Genomic DNA, 25,547 nt, shown 5'->3' on the forward strand with positions numbered 1-25,547 from the left:
GTTCTCAGAATGCTCTTGTATACTCCAGGGCTTTCATTAAGTTTTACACTAGCAGGGGGAATTTAAAACAGCAGAGAGCTTCAATGACATGCAATTAACACTCTGTGTACTGTGAGTCGGTAGATGAGGCTACTACTGCACTGCACATCATGCAACACAGATAATAAAATTGAATCCAAAATGCCACTCCCAAATGATGCTGTGTAGTGGTGAAGCTGCCATTACGAACTGGATAATTAAACCCCTGTATCTTTCATTTGCTGCCATAAATTATAATGGTTCAAACCTGTTAACCATCCCACAGTAGTGTTCAAATATATCAAATTTAAAAAATAAAGTTTTAGTCGCTTAAGCCCGGATAAAGGGGCATTCAGAACAGAAAATAGGAGGCATTTTTTAAACAGAGAATTTTGAGGGTCTGGAACCCCAGTAATGTTGTTGAAGCTGACACCCTGGGATCCTTCAAGAAGCTGCTTGATGAGATTCTGAGATCAATAAGCTACTAACAACCAAACGAGCAAGATGGGCTGAATGGCCTCCTCTCGTTTGTAAACTTTCTTATGTTCTTATGTTCTTAATACACTGTGCTTTTAGAGGGGATGCAAATTTGCATCCCTTCTAAAAGCTACAATCAGTGCTTTCGGAATGAAATCGATCGTTGATCCTGTAAAATCGCATCACAAGGCAAAACACACTGCCTGTCACTATTGCTCACATCTGACAGTGTGTCCTGGGCTTTAGTTGGCCTTGTAAAAGTTTCCTGTAGTATACCATGGTAAATGTAAACTGATCATTTTATGTGCAAATTTATCCTGGCAAACTTTTAATAAGCATTATAAGTATAAATAAGTTAATATGAACAGTTAAACGTGACCTTCTTGCCCACCTAAAATGCTTTTCAGAATTCAGTCTTATAAGAGACAAGGTCACTGCCATGCCATCTTTCAAAAATTTTTAAGTGAAGAGGAATCTAATGATTTATAATAACACAACAACTGAGAAAGCTAACAGAGTTGTCATGTGATCCTCAACCCCCTTCTCTCTTGCATAAGGTATTGGTTCAGTTTGAATGGAGGGCCTATGGAGCCAAAGTAAGTGGTCCTTCGATCGAACCAACTTAATTTCCAGGAGGGTTCCCCACTGATGATGGAGATGATAATGAGGCTTGGGAACTTTAGGTTATTATCACAACCCTGGTTCCCTGAAATAGAAATGTAACCATTACCGCAATGGTATTTACTTCCCAAAGACCCGGAAACCTGACTAATTTATATCAAAGCTGCTCAACAAATCTGTGACGCAGTCATGGCCCGCACCTGAGGGCATGAATTTACTGCACTCACAGACTTTAATGTCATTTTTCCTTCAAGGCTGCTGCAATCATGGATGCAGCGGCCTTGAAGGTTAATGGTTACATTTCTATTTCAGGGAACTAGGGTTATGATAATAACCAAAAGTTTCTGGAACGTCACTACCGTGAGTGCTCTGTTGAGCTGAAATAGCTCCAAACAAGTGGCTACTATTCTCTGTAGTCTGCCGTCTGACAGAGTGGACAGCATGGACCGGAAGTCCAAACACACTCCTAGATAGGCTAAATCTGATATTCATAAACAAACTAGGTATGAAGGGGCCCTTAGGGAACTTTCACACCTTGTTTTATTTGACTCTTTGATGCGGATGGAAGTGCGGTTCGGTTCGCTTGGAGTAATATGTGAAACCTCTGGGCCCTTTCATACCTAGTTCGTTTATGAAGATCCGATTTAGAATTCACTTGCAAACGAACTAAAATGTTGCAATTTTGCTTCGATTGGTTTCACACCAGAAGATCTCAAAAGAACTGCATTTTTCCTCCAAGCGAATTCAAGTTCGCCTTCTCGACTGGAATCGCACCAGAATGCGTTTGTTTTCACACTGCAATTTTTTAAGTGAATCTGATTGTCTGGATTTGTGCATGTGACCAAAATGATATATTTCTATTAATGCCCAGATGGATGTTCATTACTAAACATGGAGAGCCTGTGCAAGGCTTGCGATATTAGTACTATGTACGTACATTTTGTTTATTCAACATCTGCTGGTAGAATGTCAGCACGAAAGCCGGATAATAAATATTGTTGAGCAACACCAATGTTTTTGTGCTGCATTATTTGCAAGGAGGAGACATTTTAAAAGGTGACAAATGAGGAGGAATGCTTTATTTTTTAAATTTTTGTCGGCTCTTGCATTGCCAGTGGCATTATCCCAACATCGGTGAGTTGTAAGCAGTCTCTATCAATCCCTGTTTATCAGCCTTTCTCATCTCAATATGATTGTATTGTAATGACACATAAACGCAGAAAAAGTGTGTCCAAAGCATCTTTGACCATTGTTCCATAGTCCAATTTCTGCATTCTTGTGTATATTTTAGCCTTTAAGTCTTGTTCCCCTTTCTTAACAGAGGTGTTCTTACTGCAACACATCCTATAAGTCCTATAAGTTTGTATTTTACTTACTTTCAGCACGTTCAAAAAACCTTCACAACTTGTTTTAAAATGAATAACCTCACAAACAAAAACTGTATGCATTACGTGTATCTTAAAATAAGTTAAATTGAGTTTTCTTATCATTCATCCTGAGCCTCAGAGTCTCTTTATCGCTGTTGAAAAATAAATTGGTAAGAGCGCTGTACAGCCATGTGTATATTCTGGAACATTCAGTATAACGTGCATTATATTATTATTCATAACCCAGCATTTAAAAGAGACCCAGCGTCTATTTACCATATTTCCCAGAAGCCCTTGCATTTATTAGAGACCCAGCGATTATTTGAAGTTTTACAGTATGTAGCAATCCCTTTCTTTAATCTCATAGAAGTCTTTAATCTCATTGCTACGGTTTAAGAGTTTAGGGGTGATTTTGGCTACTTGAACAATACTCTCTTTGTATTCTGATACATTAATCCGTTCTCTGGTAAACCAAAGAAAAAATCTTTTTGGCAGAATTGTACAAACAATATATCTCAGATGAGGTGGAGGAATGTTTAAGGGCATATATAGGGAGGCTGGTCATTGCTGTGAAACCAATACTCCACAACAGAAATGGGGGGGTTTGTTTTATCAACAATTTTTACTTTAAATGTTCTTCAAAATCACCCTTTTGAATGGTAGCGCACACTGGTACTACTTAAATTCCCAGTAGGTTGCAGTTTTATGTTCATTCTTGCACAAAGATGCAGGTAGCGGCTAGTGAGTCAGTGATTTAGATTGAATTATCCTTCATTTAACTAGAAAGTCACATATCGCATATAAAAAGCTCAGAAGAGAAACTGATGCTCAAAGCCAAAAACATCTTGACTACACAGGTCCAAAGACTCAGAACATCTGGCAAAATGGAAGACAATTCTACCAATCAAAACTGTGGATCAACTGGCCACTTAAGAGCAGAAACACAATCTTCTTGTATCATATACCACATACTTCCAATTTAGCAGCTGTATATCCTCATATGTGTCCTTATTAAAAGTGTAAAACTTTCTCAGGGCACTCATAGATTGTAATTTGGTTTGTTTAGTGGAATCTTGCAGATGCTGAGTGCCACTTTAATTTGGTTCTTAAATAAACAGTCTCCTTTCCGATTGTGAGTTTTACCAAGTTGCATTCCTTCCTACTGTGTGCTAATCTTCCTCTCACAAGTATTTATTTCTCTAAATCAAACATAACAGATTTTGCTTGTGGGAGGTATTCAGATACAATATGCATCTTATCAAGTGTTACATCTTACATAAAAGAGAGTTATACTGTCGTTCTTCAAAGTGACAGCATGGTAATGCTACAATGAAAAGCAGATGAATATTTGAGCATAAATACTCTGTAAAAATAGATACCTATGAATGCACAAATAATAATGATTTTATTAAGATGATCATCATAATTATTAGAAGCACATTGACATAGGCATTTCCCTCATGCTATTTAAAATGCAGACTCATTTTACAATTGGTTAACTTTAGCCTATTAAACTAGAATCATGGTAAGAACAATATCACATTTAGAAAGAAGTGTGTATTGAGAAGAGAGAACAACTACTGTGACTACAGGGTCAAACTTTCTTGGAAATATAGGGCTTTACCACAACTATTGCAATTGATGGATATCCACAGTTGGAGATATATGGCTCACAAAGCTATAGTTATTTAATGTTTTTTCAAAGTCTGTTTTTATATTCCTGAAACTATTCTGGACAATTGATGACTTAATTAGTAGAGAACAATTACATAAATATCATTTTATTGTATATTCATGTTTAAAGAACAACATTCTTTAAACAACTGAACTTTGTGAATAGAGCTACTAGACATTGACATCTCATGTATATAAAAAAAAAACAAAAAAATAAACATTTTTAAACTGCGATAGATTAAGAGATGTATACGTACTTGTTTAAAATATGAAACCCTACTTTATTTCATTTCCTATAGTGAATGATGGAGGATCTTTGTGAAACTATGCATACTTGCATAGGTTGCAACAATAGTCTATTTAATTTAAAAAAAAAAAAAAAAAATGTAATTACCTATATAGCCACTAGGGAATTAGGAAATAGCACATTAGTAGCGTATGCATGGCTTTCCACAAAAGACAGTAAGACTCCCCTTTTTTTGTAAAAATGCTGTCAATATGAACATGTACAGTTCTTTGGTTGGATTTCTTATATTACAATCAGAATTAAATAGTCCTTGAATTTAAAAAAAGTTCATTTTTAAATAGGCGTGTCAATCTTTCTATCTGTCTGTTCTATCAGTTTATAGAATATAGATTTTTAAATACAGATCTATAATTCTCATGAAATTAAATATGTATTGCAGAAACTGACCATTTCACAAACATTCCCTGCATAATTTATTAACTGAATTTTATTAATTCAGTGTAGTATTCCAATAAATGCAGCAACATTCTGCAGCACGGTATTTATTCATTAAGAAAAGGAATGCTTAAAAATTAATCAAATAAAATAAAAACACTAGATTAATTTGATTTCATCAGCCTGCCTTTTTGTTTCCTCAAAACAGCATTCACTTTAGATTAGTGTTCACTCTCTAGAGTGAGTGTGCAATCGTTTTCAAAAACAACATCTGGAAAAGCTATAGTTCACAGCTCTTAGAAATACTGCATACTGTTTATCACACTTACATATTAGTTCTGCCCCCAAATTATAATATTTTACACCACAGCAAGGAGAACACCTACAAAAAAAAAAGAATTGTAGGTCAATCAAAACATAACACTACTTCCTCATGTATTGCAAATTAAGCTCGGGCACTATCAGAGGTTCCTGGGCTGAAAATTAAGAAATACAATGAAAAGAGTAATATTTGTGATCCTATTTTCTTGTTTTGTAGACTGTTTTGAATACATCTTAGACCAGGTTCAGACGGATGCTCCAGAGGCGTGCCAAACTCAATTGAAATTACGTATGCATTAGAGCCGCACTTCATTAAATTCGATGAACCAAATGGTTTCATACTGGCGAACCAAAAGCATATCCCACTTATTCCAAAGGTGTCTTAAATAAAATCGCATCATAGACAAATTATGACATATGGTTATTATAAAGAAAAACTCAGCTATTCGAGAACAGTAGGCCTACACAGCGCAGTTCGCTCGTGTCAAACAAATACAGCTAAACAAGTTTTAATCACATTTAACCATCATTTATGTCACCTTTAGTGTAAAATAATAATAATAATAATAATAATAATAATAATAATAATAATAATAATAATAATAATAAATCTGAATTTAAAAGGTTTTCAGTCTTTAGGGACTGTTTTTACCCTTAAGAAGACCATGATCTATCCGCCGCACTAGAATCTAGTCACCGGGGCTATCTCCGTTTTCGGAAGCGGTAGTGCTAAGGACAGATCAGCGAGAAGTCTGTGTTCACGTTAATATTTATGTAAACGAGGATTGATTTGCGTGGTTTATTTATTTATTTTAGTAAAATTAATTAATTAATCAATTAATTAATTAATTAATTAATTAATTAAAATGTAATGTGTGTTTACCTAAATCACAATATATGTATTTTAAATTCAGTTTGCCTTAGGCCTATATTACTGAGGATTTTTTTAAAGATCAAATTTAAGAAGTTCAGAAGAAGAAATTTAGGACCATCATAAGAAAGATTGAAGAATTGAACTTAAGAACAATCTTAGGAAGATCTTATCTATTTTCTTAAGGACTTTCTTAAGAAGACTTTCAAGAATACGGCCCCTGGCTCGCCGCTCTTCCGTAGGCTCTGCCATGATTGATTAGCATTGTGGGATACACAATACTGTTTAGCATATCATTTGTATACGGTACACTAAATAAGCTTCCCCACAAAAGAGACTATTAACTGAATACTGGACCTAGCCAACTCTGCCCTCCAGATCTAAAAGGCTTGTACATAAAACCCACCGGCTAAAAAAAACTATTCAAATTACTATACTTAGTTTCGTTTTTCAAACCTGCGATTTACTCTGGCCGGTATTATCCCTCTACTGTTTGTATAAATAAGGGTTTCAAGATTGACCAGAAATAATTTCTGACAGCCATTTAGAGGCCTCAGAGAGAAATGCGCTCTGGTAACCTTAACCCAGTTCTTAGTTTGCAAGAGTCCACGAAAACCACTACTGAACTTAATTTAAGGATGTCAGCTGAGAGAGGCCAAAATCATATAGCCAGTACGGTGAAAGAGGTTGTAAGGGGAAAGCAGCAGCTCTGTGAAGCCTGTATTATAGTGTGTATATATCACACGTTATTGTATGGACACTGTCTGTACCTGAATTGTAATGTTATAAAAAAATCTCACACACACACGCACACACACACAATAAATCCTATTGTTTTTTACTTATTGTATGGTACTGGCATATATTTTAATCAGAGGAAGGCATGAGCTGTATGTTGTGAGATATATCTCCTGCTGTATTGTTTATATACACACAACAAGCCCATGTACAGGGTGTGGTCATTTTATTAGAAAAAAACTATTAACATGGCTAGCTCACTACCTGCATTTGGTTTACATGAAGAAGGAATCTATGAAAAAGGCCTAGGAGTTTATGTTGAATCGGAAATGTCTTTATCTAGACAATGTGGGGAAGCTATAAAAAAGGCCAACAAGATCCTCGGATATATTGTGAAAAGTGCTGAATTTAAATCAAGGGAAGTAATGTTAAAACTGTACAATGCATTAGTAAGACCTCATCTAGAATATTGTGTTCAGTTCTGGTCACCTCGCTACAAAAAAGATATTGGTGCTCTAGAAAGAATGCAAAGAAGAGCGATGAGAATTATTCCAGGTTTAAAAGGCATGTCAGAAGCAGACAGGCTAAAAGAATTGAAACTATTCAGTCCTGAACAAAGAAGACTACGCAGCGATCTCATTCAAGCATTCCAAATTCTAAAAGGTATTGACAATGTCGACCCAGGGGACTTTTTCGACCTGAAAAAAGACACAAGGACCAGGGGTCACAAATGGAGATTAGATAAAGGGGCATTCAGAACAGAAAATAGGAGGCACTTTTTTACACAGAGAATTGTGAGGGTCTGGAACCAACTCCCCTGTAATGTTGTTGAAGCTGACACCCTGGGATCCTTCAAGAAGCTGCTTGATGAGATTCTGGGATCGATAAGCTACTAACAACCAAACGAGCAAGATAGGCCGAATGGCCTCCTCTCGTTTGTAAACTTTATTATGTTCTTATGTTCTTAATAGTAAATATACCTAATCTTTTACAACTGAGAGCAACATGAATCACATTTCTAGGCAGGAAGGTTAATATCCTCAGATTTTCTCACAGCAGCATTGTAAAGGCAACTTCACTCAAACCAGATAATGTAGTACTGTTTTTCTTTTTAAATTTTTAAGTTTATTTTCTTGAATTCAGAAAGTCATTAATTGTATAACCTTTTTCTCAGAATTCAAGAGAAACAAGTTCCTACAGTATTTCAGTGTTGAGTATAGTATCACAAAGGTTAGGCCCCATCATGTTATGCTGGAGAAAGCAATGTAACCACTTCTCACTCTATTGTTACAACTAATGTGGCTGTGCAGGCTTCACATCAGATCAAGCTGGACTAATTTACGCTATTCCTGAACCAGATCCTAATATCTAGATTGCTTGTGCAACTGTATGCGAAGCACATTAAAAAAGAGATAAAAGAAAAAAGGCCATATGCAAAGGTTACTGGAATAATGCAGTCGGACCACATATATTTCTCTAGGTAGCACTATTTTTTATGTGACACAATTTTTGTGTTACAGTTTTTGAAAATACAATTACTCTTATCAAATGGTCTGTAATTGCAAAGCAGTGGCAGTACAATGATAGTGATTCTGTGCAATGACCAATGGCAAGTGTATCATAACAGGAGGAGACAATAGAGTTGAAAGGTCACTGTGACAGGATAGTGTCAGGAATGAGATTCAGATCGAGGGAAAGCTGCAGTGAAGTTACTGTTGGTGAACTGGATGTCATGAGCCAGCTCGATCGCCAACAAGTTGTTGATGTACTCTCAGAAATGACCATATTTAACACAACAGTAAATCCAACACAACTTAAAAGAAAGGACAGAATCTCTGACAGCACGAGCCTCCTCAGATCGCTGTTGTCCAATTGAAACTGGCGGCTAAGGTAACCTTCACAGTTGCCAAGTCCGCTTATAATAAGCGGGATTGGGCTTGTTTTTGAGAGGCATGGGTTTGAATTTGCATAAACACCCATACTCTAACATGGGTTGCGCTTGTTTTGGTCTTGTTCTGAAAGGCAGTGCTACTTTTTTTTCTCGTGAGACTTGGCAATACTGGTAACCTTTCCCATCTGTCTCACAGGCAGCCATGGTTCCTGAACACCTTATTTTGTTGTTGACAAGAGTTTGTGCAGGATACAGCAGGCAGTGGCAATTCTGGGATCAAACTAATGCACTTCAGTCCGTTTCATCAGTATCTGCCACCTTTAAGTGCCCACTACCCGTATTTGCCCAAGCGTGGTGTTGAATGCTTCCTCAGCAGCTGTCAGCCGTCCGGACGGGTAGGGTTTCTAAGCAAGGGTAGTATACGCAGCATCACCTGATCCCCTATATGCTGTATTGCCTGAATGAAAGGGATATATATATATATATATATATATATATATATATATATATATATATATATATATATATATATACTGTATATAACATGTCTGGCGGTTTTCAGCCATGGTGATCTGCAATACCAGTTGGTCAGTCGTAAGATAAATTGGTTGAAACAGTATTCACTACTAACAACATGACACCCCACTAATGACATTTGAAAAACAATTTGGGTAAGAGCAGTAAAACACATTATTAACCAACAAGGCTCGAGGTATTTTGCTTTATTACAGCAGCTTAGATTTACTCGTGTACCAGTTCTCTGCGCATGGAAACCACATTTTCACAAAATGTCACTAATAATCTTCAAAAACAGCATGAGTACTTTACGCATACCTAATTTACATATCAATCCCCACCTTTCCCATACATTTGCATGACGTCAGGTGAAAAGCCCGGTTTACTCGAGTAAAATAAACTGAGCGAACAGAAACCCCAAAAAGCATTTTACATGAGACATTTTTCTCGTGTAAATGTCTCGAGGTAAAAAAAAAACACGCATGGAAACCCAATGTTTGATGGCAATGTTGCTTTGTTGTGTACTGGTAACAGTTTTTTTTTTTTAAAATCTGAAGTCAGACAAATTAACGATTACAGTCTTATTAACTAAAGTGGTGACGTGATTGTTAAACGCTGTAGTTTACAAGAAAATTAGAATTCACTACATATTCCCCCAAGGGTCAGTCTTGGGTCCTCTCCTGTTCTTTCTCTACACCCCCTCCCTGGCCCCCTCATCGCATCCTATGGTTTCTCATACCATTTCTATGCTGATGATGCTCAGATTTTCCTCTCCTTCCCCACCTCTGACTCCACCATCCCCTCCCGTATCTCTACCTGTCTGTCTGCTATCTCCTCCTGGATGCACTAGCATCACCTCAAACTCAACCTCTCTAAATCTGACCTCCTTTTCTTTCCCTCCTCCTCCTCCTCCCCCTCCTCTGATCTCTCTATTTCTGTTGCTCTGGAATCTACCACACTCTCTCCCTCCTCCTCAGCTAAAAACCTCGGAGTCACCTTGGATCCCTGTCTCTCTTATTCCCAGCACATCTCCACTCTGGCACGCACCTGCCGATTCTTCCTGAACATACGAAGAATCTGACCCTTCCTCACCAACTACGCCACCCAGCTCCTGGTCCAGGCCCTGGTACTCTCCCGCCTAGACTACTGCAACTCCCTCCAGGCTGGCCTCCCTGCGTCCGCCACCCGTCCGCTCCAGCTCATCCAGAACTCCGCTGCTCGCCTGGTGTTCTCTCTGCCTCGCTTCTCCCACGCAACTCCACTGCTCTGTTCACTCCACTGGCTCCTGATCACTGCTCGCATCCAGTTCAAGACTCTTGTACTCGCCTACAGATGCCTTGACCAGACTGCACCCTGCTACCTCCAGACCCTCATCTCTCCTTACACCCCCACTCGACCTCTCCGCTTCTCCTGCTGTACCTCCTCTACGCTCCCCTGCCTCCAGAGCCCGCTCCTTCTCCACCCTCGCCCCGCAGTGGTGGAATGACATTCCTACAGATGTCAGGACTGCCCAGTCCCTGACCACCTTTCGGCGCCTCCTCAAGACTCACCTCTTCAGACAGCACCTGTAGAACTCCTCTTTTTTCCCTCTGGACACTTATCACTCTTCCTTAAATGCGCTTTACTTGCTCTTATCTGCCCCCTATTTTACTGCATTTAATCTTGTATTTTAGAGTACTGTAATCTGTCACAAGTGTTATTTAATCTCTAGTATTTTGTATTTAATTAAATCCTGATGTAACTATCACTGACACTGTTATCTGCTCCGTTATTGAATCGTATTTTGTCATATACTTGTACTTGCTAGAACCAAAGTCATTGTATTTTTATCTTGCTCCTAATTGTATTATTACTTGTACTGTGATTCTTGAAATGTATTTTTGTTTACGACTGTAAGTCGCCCTGGATAAGGGCATCTGCTAAGAAATAAATAATAATGTGCTGAGAGAGCTGGAGGCTTCTTTGAGTGACCAAACAAAACTAAACTAAACTAAACGTAACGGAATTAGTGAATCGGTTTGTTATTTTTGAAAAAGCTTTTGAATATGTTTCTTTAGCCTTAGATTATTAGTAAAACAACAAGTTTGTCGAGTTGTTTTTATTTTGTGTTTGCAGTTAGTCTGTTGAGCTAACTAAAAATAACTAAAAGAAGAGAACCAAAGTAGTGGACTACCGGGAACCTAACAAGGACTCCAGTGAGTGTGTTAAGATGGACTGTACTGGCACCAAGGAGCCACTTGGAGTTAACTGCAATACGCTGCTGCCCAGAAGAAGAAGCACTAGCCCGGCTCGTTACCAGGAACAACAATGTGAGTATCTTAGAAAGATAGTGAATGTGTTGAAGTATTGGGTCAAGAAAGACAAAACACAAGGACAAGTCAGTGACTGTTTTATTTTCACTGGAACCGAGGGGTGGTATCTGTGAAAGGAAACAAGAAGACAATTACCAGGGAAACCACAAGCGGCAACTGGACTGGACAACTGGTTGTTACTGGGAGCCAAAAGCTTCGCCGGGACATTCAGGAGGACCCCACTGTTCCACCACTAACCTCTAGAGGTCGCTATAAAAATGACTAATAATCAGTGAGATTGAAACAGAAAAACACCTGGTGGAGGGATTGTGTGTGCGTGTGTGTGTGTGTGTGTGTGTGTGTGTGTGTGTGTCAGAATTTGAATAAGACTAATTTGTAAATAATAAACACGCCCGTGACCATAGGGATTTTGTTGTGGAAGACAGCAAAGGAAAGAAGGTACAACTTAAGCGTGCAAGTACTGGCGAGTTACTATACATATTTTGACAGAAAAAAAAGCTCAAGCATTTTGGAAAGTAACCGAAAACACTAATTTCATACAGTATATCAAAAATGAAAGCCCCGAAAAAAATGATTTACATAAAACTCGAAAATAGCTAAAAATAAGCACTAAAAATACAATTAATAAAACCCGAAAAACAGAAGCCCTACATATAACCTAACTTGGGCTGGAATGTTTATGTATTTTTGTTAAAAAAAAAAAAAAAAAAAAAAAAAAAAAAAGTTGGCACATAAATCTGTTACCGTAACAAAACTAAAAATTGTTGTATGAAGAAATATTGATTTAGGCATTACAACATTACACTGAAAATATTTATTTCATTTTTCAAAAGATAAACTTTGATTTACATATTTCTTGACTAATGCAATTAAAGTTAAACTTAGTTTTGGCACTTACACCAGATTAGATAAAGGGGCATTCAGAACAGAAAATAGGAGGCACTTTTTTACACAGAGAATTGAATGGTCTGGAACCAACTCCCCAGTAATGTTGTTGAAGCTGACACCCTGGGATGCTTAAAGAAGTTGCTGGATGAGATTCTGGGATCAATAAGCTACTAACAACCAAATGAGCAAGATGGGCCAAATGGCCTCCTCTCGTTTGTTACCTTTCTTATGTGCTTATGTTCTAAGTTTTGTACTGATTTTTTTTTAAATTTGGAGTCAGCAAGTATTTTTTCTAATTTTTTCTCCCCAATTTGGAAAGCCCAATTATTTTATTTCAACCTGGCTCACGGTTCCCACCCTGCGCTGACTCGGGAGTGATGAAGACGGACACACTCGTCCTCCGAAACATGTGCCATCAGCCGTCCGCTTCTTTTCACTCTGCAGGCCTGCCTGTAAATTGCCCAGAGCTGCGTAGTCCTCTGACGCTGTAGCTCTGAGGTGGCTGTCTCACGCACCAACATGCACTGAACTGGTCGAGAACAACCAGGTGACAACAAGAAAAACCCAAACAACTTGACTCTTCCTTTAACTTTGGTTTCTCTCTCCACAGGTACTTTTATATTCCATGTTGCTCACCCCAACCCCCAGATGATAACCCAAGGACCACAAACCAGGTTAGTAAAACTCAAATTTCTTTATTACATCAATATTCACATACATACATCTCCCAGTTGGATAGACAGCTGCTGAAAAATGACATAAAATCTTCTAATGGTTGAATACTAATATGAGGATAGTATAATACATGTAAACCAAATGACTAATTAACAACACCTTAATCTGTCGTATACTACACCTAATATAGGTCAATGAAACGACTAGTTAATAGGGCATTCATCAATCATATAGTATACTTAATATATGTAACACAACGACTAGTTAGCAGCACAATAATCAATCATATAATAATATACCTAACATATGAAAACAAGGACAACTAATTAGCAGCACAGTAATAAATAATCTAATATACTTTATACACACAAAAAAACGACTGGTCAGCAACACAATGATCATTTGGGCTCCCAAGGCCAGGACAGTCACGAATGTGCAACACGCTCCTCCATGAAACCCAAAGATAGTCCTGCAGTTTATCCAGGGTCGAATCAGACCCACCTCTCATCAGCCGCTGATGCCCCAAGACTCACAGGCACCCGTTAGAACCGAGGGGCTGGTGTACCTCGTATTAGATTGGTCCCATTGCACGATCGTCTCGAAGTCCTTTTGGATACCCCACAAAACCAAACCAAAACAGCAAAAGAATCAGATTTAAATATACAATCCTCATCATGCAGTCCCAGCACATAAACAAAGTATACAGAAGGCATCCCACAGAGTGACTGTGATTCTATACACTATTACTTTCCAATCTCCATAGCCCTCCTGTAAGGTAGTTCATTTAATCGCATAGATTACACTTCATCCTAAGCTATTGATTTAAAAGCAACAAGTACTTCACATATATCATAATGATCTGTTTCTCTATTCACAGGCCCCTCCTTTTGTCTCCTGTCTGCTTTTTGACCGGTTCCACAATCCTTTCCTGTAGTTCCTGGATCACCCCTGCTCTTCCTGTGGCTTCCCCTGTTTCTACGCGCCCCGGTGCATCGTAGCAGTTTATATAGGGTAGGTAAACTGTTAATGGCTAGGTAGTTTCAGCTGTGGATGGTCTGCCAGTTTGTGGCCGATTTAACTATTAAAGTGTCTGCAGTAATACAAACAAAACAAAAAAACGCCACTCCAAACAGTGGGCTGCTTCTCCCTCATGAATCAAAAAGGGGTAAAAATAATCACAGCAAAAATCAATCAAAACACAATTATAACAGTGAAACAAATAAGTGCAATAAACCATAAGTGACAGTAATAAAAAAACATGTTTCCCCCACAAACCAATTTTGGTCACTTGTGACAGCTGGGTGGCAGGTGCCCGGCCAGTCTACAGGGGTGGCTGGTGAGTGGTGAGCCGAGGAAATCCTGGCCGACCAAAGCCCTCTCCACCCAGGCGGCACTCCCCTGGGAACTCCCGTCCATGGTCGGCAGTGGAATAGCCTGGACTCGAACCGGCGACCTCCAGGCTATAGGAGTGCCTTTAATGGATGTGCCACTCAGGAGCCCCTGTACTAATATTTTTAATTAGAAAATATGTTAGCAATGTTTAAAAGTATACCAAACTTTTTTGTTGTTGTTTGTAAAGAAAGTTTAAAAAGCCAGTTAAATGGAATGCAAAATATACTGTCTATTTCAAATACAGTTCTTGTCTTAAGTCACTCATCAAATTCAGATAATTAACTGCATTTTTTGCTCAAATTGAGCTCCCATATTTGCATTTTCCCATATTAGTACAGTAAGGGATTATATTAATATAATTGTGTTATTTGTGTACGAGACAGTACTATTAACATAGTTATAGTTGTAGTTGCTATTGATATATTTAAATAGCGTAGGTATACCTTGCAATTCATTTGTTATACTGATTTGATGCCTCAAATCTTTTTTTTATTTTTATAATTTATTTATTTATTTTTTTTATAAAAGCTTCAAGATCTCATACTGATGAATATTATAGCTTTATTATTCCTTTTAATATTTTGCGTATTTTATATTTTTGAGGATTCCCAACAATAATTTATATTGAAATAGGTCTCAGGTACCCACAGCCAGGCACTGTTTCAGCTACAACAAGCGTCTTTTGAGCTATGGAGTCAAACTAATGACGTCTTATACAGGTGACAGAATGGCTTTTTCTCTCTCTCACAATGAATCCCCTGTGCCTCTCAAACACTGCATCACTGAAAACAATCAGCTACCATCTCCCCCTAATGAATATGACATAAAAAATAACCTGCAATGTAATCAGAGAAACAGCTGTCTTGGTTAACACTTGCAATACCTAGAGTATATACAATGCTCTCAAATCATAGGGAATACAACTGGGTGTTTGCTGGTTTGGTGTTTTTTCAATGGTGTAACAGAAATATATGTGTGTTTTTTTTAACATGGGGAATAAGTTAAGATTGGATCTCATCTGTGTTTAATAAGGTTGCAAAGATATTTTGTGAGGTGATATTAAGGACTACAATGCTGCCTGTCAACACATATACACAGCAAATTCCCAGAGATAAACTAAATGCAACAATATTAAAGCACACCATTGCATGCTGCAATGAACATTATTTTCTGTTGAAATATGGATTCAAAAAAAATATGTCCGCTTGCACCTCTGCACGTCATGATGTCCACAAAGTTTTCAAGGCAGTTGAACATTACAAAATGAACATCATAACAGCTGCAGGTCTATTTGAAAACAAAACTATTGTATTGCTGCAACAGTAAACAGTGAAGCCTGTTTATTGGAAAACTGTTCAGCTTGTCCCATGTGTTGCCTGCATGATTTCCTGGTAACTCTCACCCTTTTCTCACTGTATTTTCGTAGTACTTTTGGGTTGTGTGTGTTTCCATTTAATTTTCTTTTAGCCAGATAAATTCTCATTCCAAATGCAAATAACATAATTAATATTAAAATACTGGAGGGTATATTTAAATGTTTATGTTCGAGTTCCAATTTGGCCTTGAGCGACTTCTGATATCGTACAGCTTTCTTGAACTGGGTTTCCACAAAGTTGAAAGTATGTGTTGAAGCGCTGCAAGTGAAGCCTGTTTCATTTGGCCACCAAAAACAATGTAATAAAAAAAACTACGGGAAACAAAACAAAAACCGAGATAGCGTTACACAATTAAAAAAGCGCTGTGCACTATCCTTTGACTACATATTTATTATAAACCTGTTATACATGTGCATATATACAAGTTTTCCTGCAGGACCATAGCTTCAGCAATTCTGATCGAACTGAGCTAAAATCTAGCACTTGGGTTAATGATATAAAAATTATCCAGTCAAAATGTTTAGTACAGTACATTTTCAAACTATTGGTAGAATATTTACAATAGGCTACCCTACTCGCCTGCATTCTCCACTACATAAAGACATTCTAATAATAATAATAATAATAATAATAATAATAATAATAATAATATTAAATACTTGAATCATATCCACAGCGATGGTGCAAGGCTTTCGGCAGTAACAAATCTGTGGAACTGTGACGGTGGCTGTGCGGTGACATCAGGCCAGAGAAAACTGACACCAGTACTGCAGTTCAAGAAGACCCGGCGTGCGCCGTTTATTTTCACACAACAAAAATAAATAACATATTTTAACACGAAAACAGTGCTCACAGAGCAAAATAAAAAGGTAAACAAAACAAATCTCGAACACAAAAATGATAACAAAACCCAGGTCCTTTAAGGTCTGGCTGGGCAGTAGCCTTCATGGTTCCTTTTTATAGGTTTCGTTTTTAAATGTTCTCGCTCTTGCTCTTGTTCCTCCTCTGAACACCCCACCCTGGGTGCAGAGAGCTGCAGGCTTTTATATCGTGGCCAAGGGGTTTAACTGGCTAGTAATTATTCTATTACCCCTCGGCCACAATCTGCACAAGTTTATTAAATTATTCCTGGCAGAGGACGAGCACCAATCTCGCCTCTGCCAGAACACGTTTTAAAATAAACAAAGCAATAACAAAACACACGGCTACGCCGTCATAATTTACAAACATAAATCATAAAACAAAAATACAAAATAACACAGGGACGGAGGGGGAAACTCCGTTCTAAAAATAAACAAATAATACATTTAAACAGCAGGGCTTTCTACTGCCCTGCTACAGGAACTAACAGCTTTTTTTCTGTTTCATGTTTTCGTACTGATGTTGTCGGTAGCGTATTTAGTGTATTTTTTTTTATTAATAGTTGCTTCAGTATTTTTTCAGTGTTTCCTCCACTGGGCCTGGTTCTACTAGCCCCACTGTCGAGTAGACTCCACGGATACATCGACCCACCCACCTCAGTGCGTTGGATAGAGTTCTGTGCGGATCCGATTTTTATGACCTGCTTCCGTCCCGGTCCCGCAACATGCCGCAACACAGTCTTCTTACCCGTGACCCGACCCGACACGCTTTAATAAGACATGCAACCCAACCCAAACCCGCAAGTGATTGTCCTTTACCTACTGCCTGCGTCAACTGACTCTCATGCAATCACATTCACACACAGATATCTCTACCATTCTCTACCTTTACACAATAGGCTATACAGTGTGGTAGCTTTCTCTAGTGGTCTGCATATATTTTAACATTGTAACATATTAACTATCTCTACTTACTTTACTATAAAATACCTGTCTATTCCTTTCATGCCACCAGTTGAAAGGGAGCTACACCTGTGCTTTCGCAGAGATGATGTACCAGTTTTGTGGCTGTCGTTTACAAAACATAATGACAGGTTTTACAAGCAACGAATCCAGTCACATATTCATTATTTTCATTCACTATGATTCCAAAAGAATTCCACACTTGTGATTTACCTTTCAAACTATTATCCACTACATGATATAAACTCTGCGTTATCTTTTGTTTCACCGCGTCCACAGACATTTTTAATATCACCAAGCAGATGTGATGAAATGATCTTGTGACGTATCAAACAAGCGAGAACAACACTGCTTAGTCAGCTGACTCCTCCCTAATTGCCTCCTGCTTTAGTGCAGGAAATACTGGTACATTTACCTTCTAATATGTTATTTTGGAAAGGGTTACAGATTAGTACGCTGAAAGGACAGAAAGCGTTTTTTGTGAAATTCAGACCTTAAATTATTTTTTTTGACCTGCACCCGAACCGCAAAAAAAAAAAAGTCTCTCTTTTTCTACTTCTTTCTGTCTGGAGGCAGTGCGTCACACCACTGCAAGCTACGTGCTGCCCCGGTTGCGTGACTGCACGCGGTTCAGACTAGACACCCAGCCCAGTACCCTCGGTGCGCCCTCGATGCTCGGTACCCTCAGCGCTTAAACGCTCTTTCGCCATCGGTGCTTAAACACTCCCCACATCGGTGCTTGGTGCACCAGAGCCTCAGTGCTTCGGCACCCTCGATGCTTGGACGCTCCATACTCCGGTACCATCGGTACCTCAGGGCCTCAGTTCATTGGTGCTTAGGCACCCTTAGTGCTCAGACACTCCGTGCATCAGTGCTTAGTTCCGGCACGTCGTGATGTCAAAATTCCACCCTTGCACGATGCTTCCCCCACAGGACAAACCCCTCCTCTGTGTCAGGTGCCTGGGTTTGCAGCAAGCCTCCTCCACCTTAGGGGACGAGACGTTCTGCACAATATGCACAGCGTCCCAGCCACTGACCCTGCGCAGAAGGCTTGCAGAGTTCACTGGTGCGGCTTCCTCAGCCAGCTCAGCTGAGTGCTCTGCAGCATTGGGAGTCCCCTCCTCCTCCATCTGCCTTCGAACCCTTCGCAGAGCATACCGTATGTGCAGACTCCTGCCCATCAAGCTTGCAGCCGCTCAAAGTCTCCTTCAAAGAGCAGTAAACGGGCGAGACACTCGAGTCAAGCAAAGGATATCTCTGAACTGAAGAGCCAGGTGGCTCAGGTTTTGGAGTACCTGGTCAGACAGCAGGTTCTTGCCCCAGCTCCATCTCTGTCACCTGCCCCGGAACCGACCCCGCCCTCACCGGTGGTTGCCGTGGACGTCTCAGAGCAAGACGTGGCAATGAGCGAGGAGGAACAGGATGCGATCTCAACCGCAGCTTCCTGAGATGTTGACTCCTTCCCACAAGATGAGGTGCAAGGTATTTTTTTCGTTTGTAGTGAATATGAACATTTGATTTTTGTATCCGAATACATGTCAAAAAATATTAGTTTGAATATTCTGATATTTGTCCCAGCACTATTTTTCATGCAGCACAAAGTATACCCTGCAATGTACCTATTATGTAAAATATTGTATTAAAACTCAGAGTTGTTCATATCTATTTAACAGGTTGTTTTGTGCAAGTTTTGCCCTGAAGCAAATGCTTAGAAAATCAGCCTGTACATCTTAAGCAAACACTAGCACCTGTTTCAGATTGTCAGCTTGTCATTTAGTAAAATTAGAGAGCAGATTGCTGTTTTTGCATAAAATAGAACATCAAGGATATTTTAGACGTTGCCTGTACGTTTTAAACATGGAACAAAACTTATTTTACCAAAAAACATTTGCTTTGTGACCATTTCTTGAAATGAGTAAACACCCTTAACCCATCAACCCCCACCACAGTGCCTGGGGGATTCTAGTTACTGTACACCACATTACGGAATTGTTACATTCCCTGGTAGTGCAGAAAATTAAATAAAGGGAGTCCAAAAAAAAAAAAGCAACCACAAGCAAATCAGGAGGTGGAGGCTTGTTGTAACAATCCCCTACTGCAGAGCACAAAAAAGGGTGTTTTTTTTTTCAGGCAGCAGAAAAAGTTACAATCACCGGAGTACAAGCCTAAAGCTCTACACTACACTATAAGTGGGCTGCGTTACAAAGCAGTCCTTTTATCCTGACTGTTGGTCCTCTTCGTAGATTAGAGTTTGAACTGTTTAGCTACATTCTCTCAATGGAGCTTGGTCCTAAACCCAAAACAACCCATCAAAACAAAGAAAAACAAATCAATGCTTGAATTACAGGGGCTAGCATAAGTGATCACCTCTAAAATCAGTCACATAGGGCCAGATATTGCAGAAATTAATACATTTAACTGAATCTAAACTGGAAATTAATTGCAACCTTGACTGCACCCAACTGATTGAGTGTATTTGCATACAAGATGAGACAATGGCTCAAAGTTTTCAAAAGCATAGAAAGGGAAACTTTACTGAAGAGGAGATTATAATGATAGCTGACAAAAAGGGAGGGGGGAACTAAATATAAGATATAGCTCTAAATAATGTAAAATGTATTAAAAACGATACCACACAATTACACTGTGTAGTCTACATATTAAAGATAATTAGGCTTCCAAGCTGGCTTGGGAAGCCTATTGTTATTGTTAGGATTTTTCTTCTTTATTATTATTATTCTTCAATCAACTTCAAACTGCTCCTGTTCGCACGTGGTGTAACCAATCAACATGAAACTTGGTATCATCCCATGTTGATTACAGTTCAGATGCAAAAAAATTTGCACTCCTGCATCAACCAACATGGTGGCCTGATGCATATTTTTGAGAAACCTTTCAAAATCTTCTTGGGAACTGGTGAACCGATTGATCTCAAACTTTGCATATGTCATCAACAATCAAACCCACTTCAAGTTTGCAAAGCAGTTGCTGCGATAAATTTTACTATCAAAATGGCTGCCACAAATTTTACCGAAACGTGCCCCTAAAAGCAAACTGCGTTTATTTGAAAGCTGCTTGACCAACAAAGTCCAAACTTGGTAGGCATCGTCCCGGTGACAGTGAAATACAAATATGTCAAGATGGTGATGATTTGTAAAACAACATGGGCGCCGGACAGACATTTACATCTTAAATTTTAAACTGCCTCAGTTGACAAATGGTTTACTTGACTAACTCCAAATTTCACAAGCATCATCACTGTCACTGTATCAATACAACTGACTCTTAAAAAAATGGTGTTGACCCGAACCAAAATGGCCGTCTGAAACATTTTTTTAGAAACCTTTTGAAATCTTCTTCTTGGGAACCGGTGAAGTGATTGATCTGACACTTGGCATATATCATCAGCAACCAAACCCGCTTCAAGTTTGTGAAGCAGAAGTTGCTGCGATAAAGTCTACTCTCAAACTGGCCATCAAATTCGCCAAAATGCACACCAAACAACAAACTGCTTCTGCTCGAAAACCATTCAACCAACTTACTCCCAACTTGGTAGGCATCATCCCGGTGACAATAGAATTCAAATATGGCAAAATGGTGTTGTTTTGTAAAACAAGATGGCTGCCTGACCTACATTTTCCAATTAAAATTAAAACTGCTTCATTTTAAAAACGGTTTACTTGATTAACTCCAAACCTGAAAACCATCATTCCTGTGTCAGTACAAAAATCGTGTTTGTGCATGTGCCAAGATTGCCCAATGCATTTTTTTGAAAAAAAACTTTCAAAATCTTCTTCTGAAGAACTGGTGAAGTTACTTATTTCAAACTTATCAAATATCAGGAACTAAACCTGATTCTTCCAGTAATTGCTTTAGTGTTTGGTACTTGTACTGGGGCTTGGGAGCCGTAAAACTGCCTGGCAGTTCTAGTTATAATTATATCAGTTTTCATATTTTTTTTAACACATTAAAATCCTTCAAGACAAACCTGTCTGGACAGGACACTAAATCAATGAGAAGTCTAATTATAACACATGATTAAAGAAGTATGAACTTCTATAATGATAATGATTTTTAATATATACATGCTGTGTAATCGAGTGGTACAGTTTAAGTGCCCTCCGGGAACTTTTGTCTTCGCTCAGGTTTCACCCACTTCCTAGGTAATGTAAATGCTGTTTCAACTGTTCAGCATGATTTAGATGATATTGAGTAATTTACTCTCCAATTTAGACACTCTCAGGCTGATTTTCAGAAGGGGCAAAGTGAAAAACTGGTTGCAAAACACCTTTGTGACACCAGATAGGTGGCAAGCTGTATTTTCAAAAGTCCTATGAGTCAGTTGTGCAATGGTATTTCAGAGTGTGCGCTTTATGAAAATGAACTCGCATTACAGCTTGTTAAGCAATGTAATTTGTTCTATTTTGCAAATAATGGCTTATTTTCAAAACCTAAAACACCAAAATACACTCGCTAATTAAGACATGACTCGGCTTGTGTCTTATTTAAGCTGCGACCACTGACAGAGTTACTCAACAACAATGGAGGATATCGAAGCTCTTCTGTGTCTCCAACTGCAGCACGAGAGGGAAGGGAGGAGAAGACAACCTTACCCTAATCCCAGAATAGTTCGACCGTGTCTTACATATTTGGATCTAACTCCTATGCAAGTCTTGCAAAGATATAGATTAGATGCAGGTATGATAGCAGAGTAGGGTTGCCAACTGGCCCCATAATTCAAGGAAACTTTTACAGGTCAGGTTTTTTAACTCACCTCTAAACCACAAATGAATCGATTTTAAATCAGCAAGTAAACTGAGTGTGAATTGCGTGAGCAGCTTCAATAAATGTGTTTAATTGTTTAATTGCGGTGGTGATTCTATTGGGAGAGTATTATAACATGTATTAAAATTGTATTGTTTCAAATTTTATATGGTAAACAGTGTCTATCAAAAATAGTGCAATTTTGTCGTTACAGAGAATTTTGCACTCACCTGCACTCTTTGTCGTTTAACCTTGTGGTTGAGTTTCTATGTATTTAATATGTCTTCCTGCTTCACACAGTCTCGTGCAAATCAGACAAATACAGCAAATCTGCAAGCTGTAACTTATCGGTCTATTTGATGGAAACTTAGTAATTCCCACGCCCAGACAGGCATGTGCTTTTAGTAACTGGTTAGCGAAACAATTAAATTCATTTAGCGACAGTTCACACAATTCACACTCACTTTACATGTTCAATAAAATTAATTAATTTGCAGTTATAGAGGTGTGTTGAAAATCCTGACCTGTCCTGAAGTTTCCCAGAATTATGGGGCCAGTTGGCAACAATATAGCAGAGCTGTGTGATCTGCTGAACTCAGAGTTAGAATCACAAACATCCTGAAGTCACACAATACCCGTACCTGAAAAGGTGACAGCAGCGCTGCATTTCTAAGCGACGGCTGCCATCCAGAAGACAGCTGGGGGACAGCTGGCATCAGTCACTCAATGTCAAAAGTACTGACTTATGTCACAGATGCACTGTACCGTAGGGTAAAACATTTCCAAATGGGGATGTTGAAAAAAATTATAATAAACATGCATTTTATCAGTTGGCAGGCTTCCCTAGTATTCTAGGTGCAATAGATTGTACACACATTGCAGTGTGTACAATCCAGGAATGAAATTGCATACAAAAACAGAAAACATTTTCATTCTATCAATGTGCAGATTATATGTGATGCTCGTTGTGTAATCACTGATGTAGTTGCCAAGTAACCTGGGGCATGCCATGATTCATTCATCCTGCAGAACAGTGCTTTATTCAGGAAATGTGAACAGGGGCTTCATGGTGGAGGGTGGCCTTTAGATAAGTTGCATTGTCACGGTGTGTCTTTCGATTCGCAGATCCATCGAAACCGTGGATGACCCCAATAATAACCACACAAACTGATGTTGAAATAAAATACAACAGTGTTCCCATTTCAACTCAAAACACCATTGAAAGGAGTTTTGGGATTTTGATAAATAGATTTAGATGTCAACATAAATCAACTGGTGAGCTACATTATGACCCTGGTAAGGTATGCAAGATGATTGTAGTATGTTGTATGCTTCATAACATTGCCACTCATGTGGTCTGGAGCTTGTGCTGGATCACAGAGAGGAAATATTACCAAGGTACATAGATGACGGTCACCATGAACATGTTCAACAACACCATGGAGCACAGGCAAGGCAACTGCAGGAACAGGTCATCCATGAATTCTTTAATTATTGATAGTGTGAAAGATGTGACTCCACGCTGCCCATTTTCACTTTAAAAAGGTTTCTTGCCCCTTTGAAACTTGACCCAGAAATGTAACTTACAGGTTAAGCGCAAACGCACACTTATTTACAGAGAACAAAAAAATGAAACAAAACAAAAACCTAACTTCTGTTTGGATTGCTTAGTACACACTTTATCTCTTTCCAAACCTCACTAACACGCTGGACGGCTACACCGTTTACCAGCACAAAACACACTTTTACTTTTATTTATTTTTACAGCAACACGAACATAAACACAGTACCTCTTCACTGATTACGGCTCTTCTCTCGCCAGACTTTTCACTCAGCAGCCCTGTGTACCAGGTTTCCCCGGCTTTATTACATGGCTTGATTCATTCCAGGTGTTTCTAGTTTACAATTAAAAACCCCTGGTCCTGTGGCCTTCTGGGAAATGTAGTCCTGTAGCTCCCCAGGACTACGTTCTGTCTTTAATTTGTTACAATAGACAATAAGGTACTTTTGATTAAAAAAAATAATAATCTAAGACCATATAAATATGTAACAAACCCACACTACTTTTTAAAAACGGTATTATGTTTTTTAGAAGACACTACAGAAATAATATAGAATATTGATTATTAGCATGTAACATACTGTTCTGTTAACCATTTGGATGTTTCCCTTTCCCTGCCGCTCCTCCGCTGTGCCTCACCAAGAGTCTTGCCTTTACCATGTGGACGACCTTGTTTGGCTGCTGTTGGATGTTAGCAGGCTTTGGGGCAGTAGGCAGGGCTCTGAGGAAGTAGAGGCAGGGTGTGGAATGTTACTACATTGCCATTACCATACGCTCCAATAGTGTATTGGTTCTGTCAAGTCCCTGCTGTATAGGTTCATTAGAACGTACCCCCCTGTCTACCATAATACAGATATGTTTAATTTCCTGATATATGTCAGATACTACACTTACATGTTTCTTTCTTGTAGTGATTTTCTGTATTCTTCTTTCAAGGACATTTAAATGATCCTCTCTCTTGAAGCGGCAATGTGCTGGGAAAGGAGGACCTTCACCCTGGCTTTGAGAAGACAGGGATGTAGAGGGCAACACCTCTGCTCTTCTCTGTGCTACCCATTAAGCAGCAGCTTCCTCCCTCTTTCAAACTGTGCAGTTTCAGCACACAGGTACACTGTTAATTCACATGATGCAGGGTGGACCTTGGACTGACAATTTTTCAGGAATTCTGTTTTCAAAACAACAAACACATTCCTCATGAGTCGGCATTACTGTGCAATTACATTAGCTGCAACAGAAATTGTGTGCTGTTCTGTCAGGATCCAGATCTCTCTCACTATCTAGATCAGATTCTCAGGAATCGGAATCCTTTCTTTCAGTTTCAATAGGGCCTGTTGGGCACTCTATGATTGGCTCGAATTCATATGGCACTGGAAAGTGCAAAATGCTTTTTCGGGTTTCCATTCGCTCCGTTTATTTTACTCGAGAAAACCCGGCTTTTTACCCGTCGCCGTGCAAATGAAGGGGGAAAGGTGGGGGTTGATATGTAAATTAGCTATGCGTAAAGTTCTCATGCTGTTTTCGTAGATGGCGTGTGAAAATGTTGTTTCCATGCGCACACAGAGAACTGGTACACGAGCGAA

General features: G+C 38.9%; 1 long non-coding RNA gene across 1 annotated transcript; it reads left to right on the forward strand.

Moving 5' to 3' along the window:
- Window positions 1–13,019: 13,019 nt before the first annotated feature.
- On the forward strand, window positions 13,020–25,005 carry LOC131737039 (uncharacterized). The gene is made up of 3 exons (XR_009328615.1): window positions 13,020–13,050; window positions 13,929–14,062; window positions 24,904–25,005. It is a non-coding gene; the product is annotated as an uncharacterized LOC131737039 (long non-coding RNA).
- Window positions 25,006–25,547: the final 542 nt, after the last annotated feature.

The sequence above is a fragment of the Acipenser ruthenus genome, chromosome 4 (assembly GCF_902713425.1).
Source record: "Acipenser ruthenus chromosome 4, fAciRut3.2 maternal haplotype, whole genome shotgun sequence".
Classification (NCBI taxonomy): Eukaryota; Metazoa; Chordata; class Actinopteri; order Acipenseriformes; family Acipenseridae; genus Acipenser; species Acipenser ruthenus.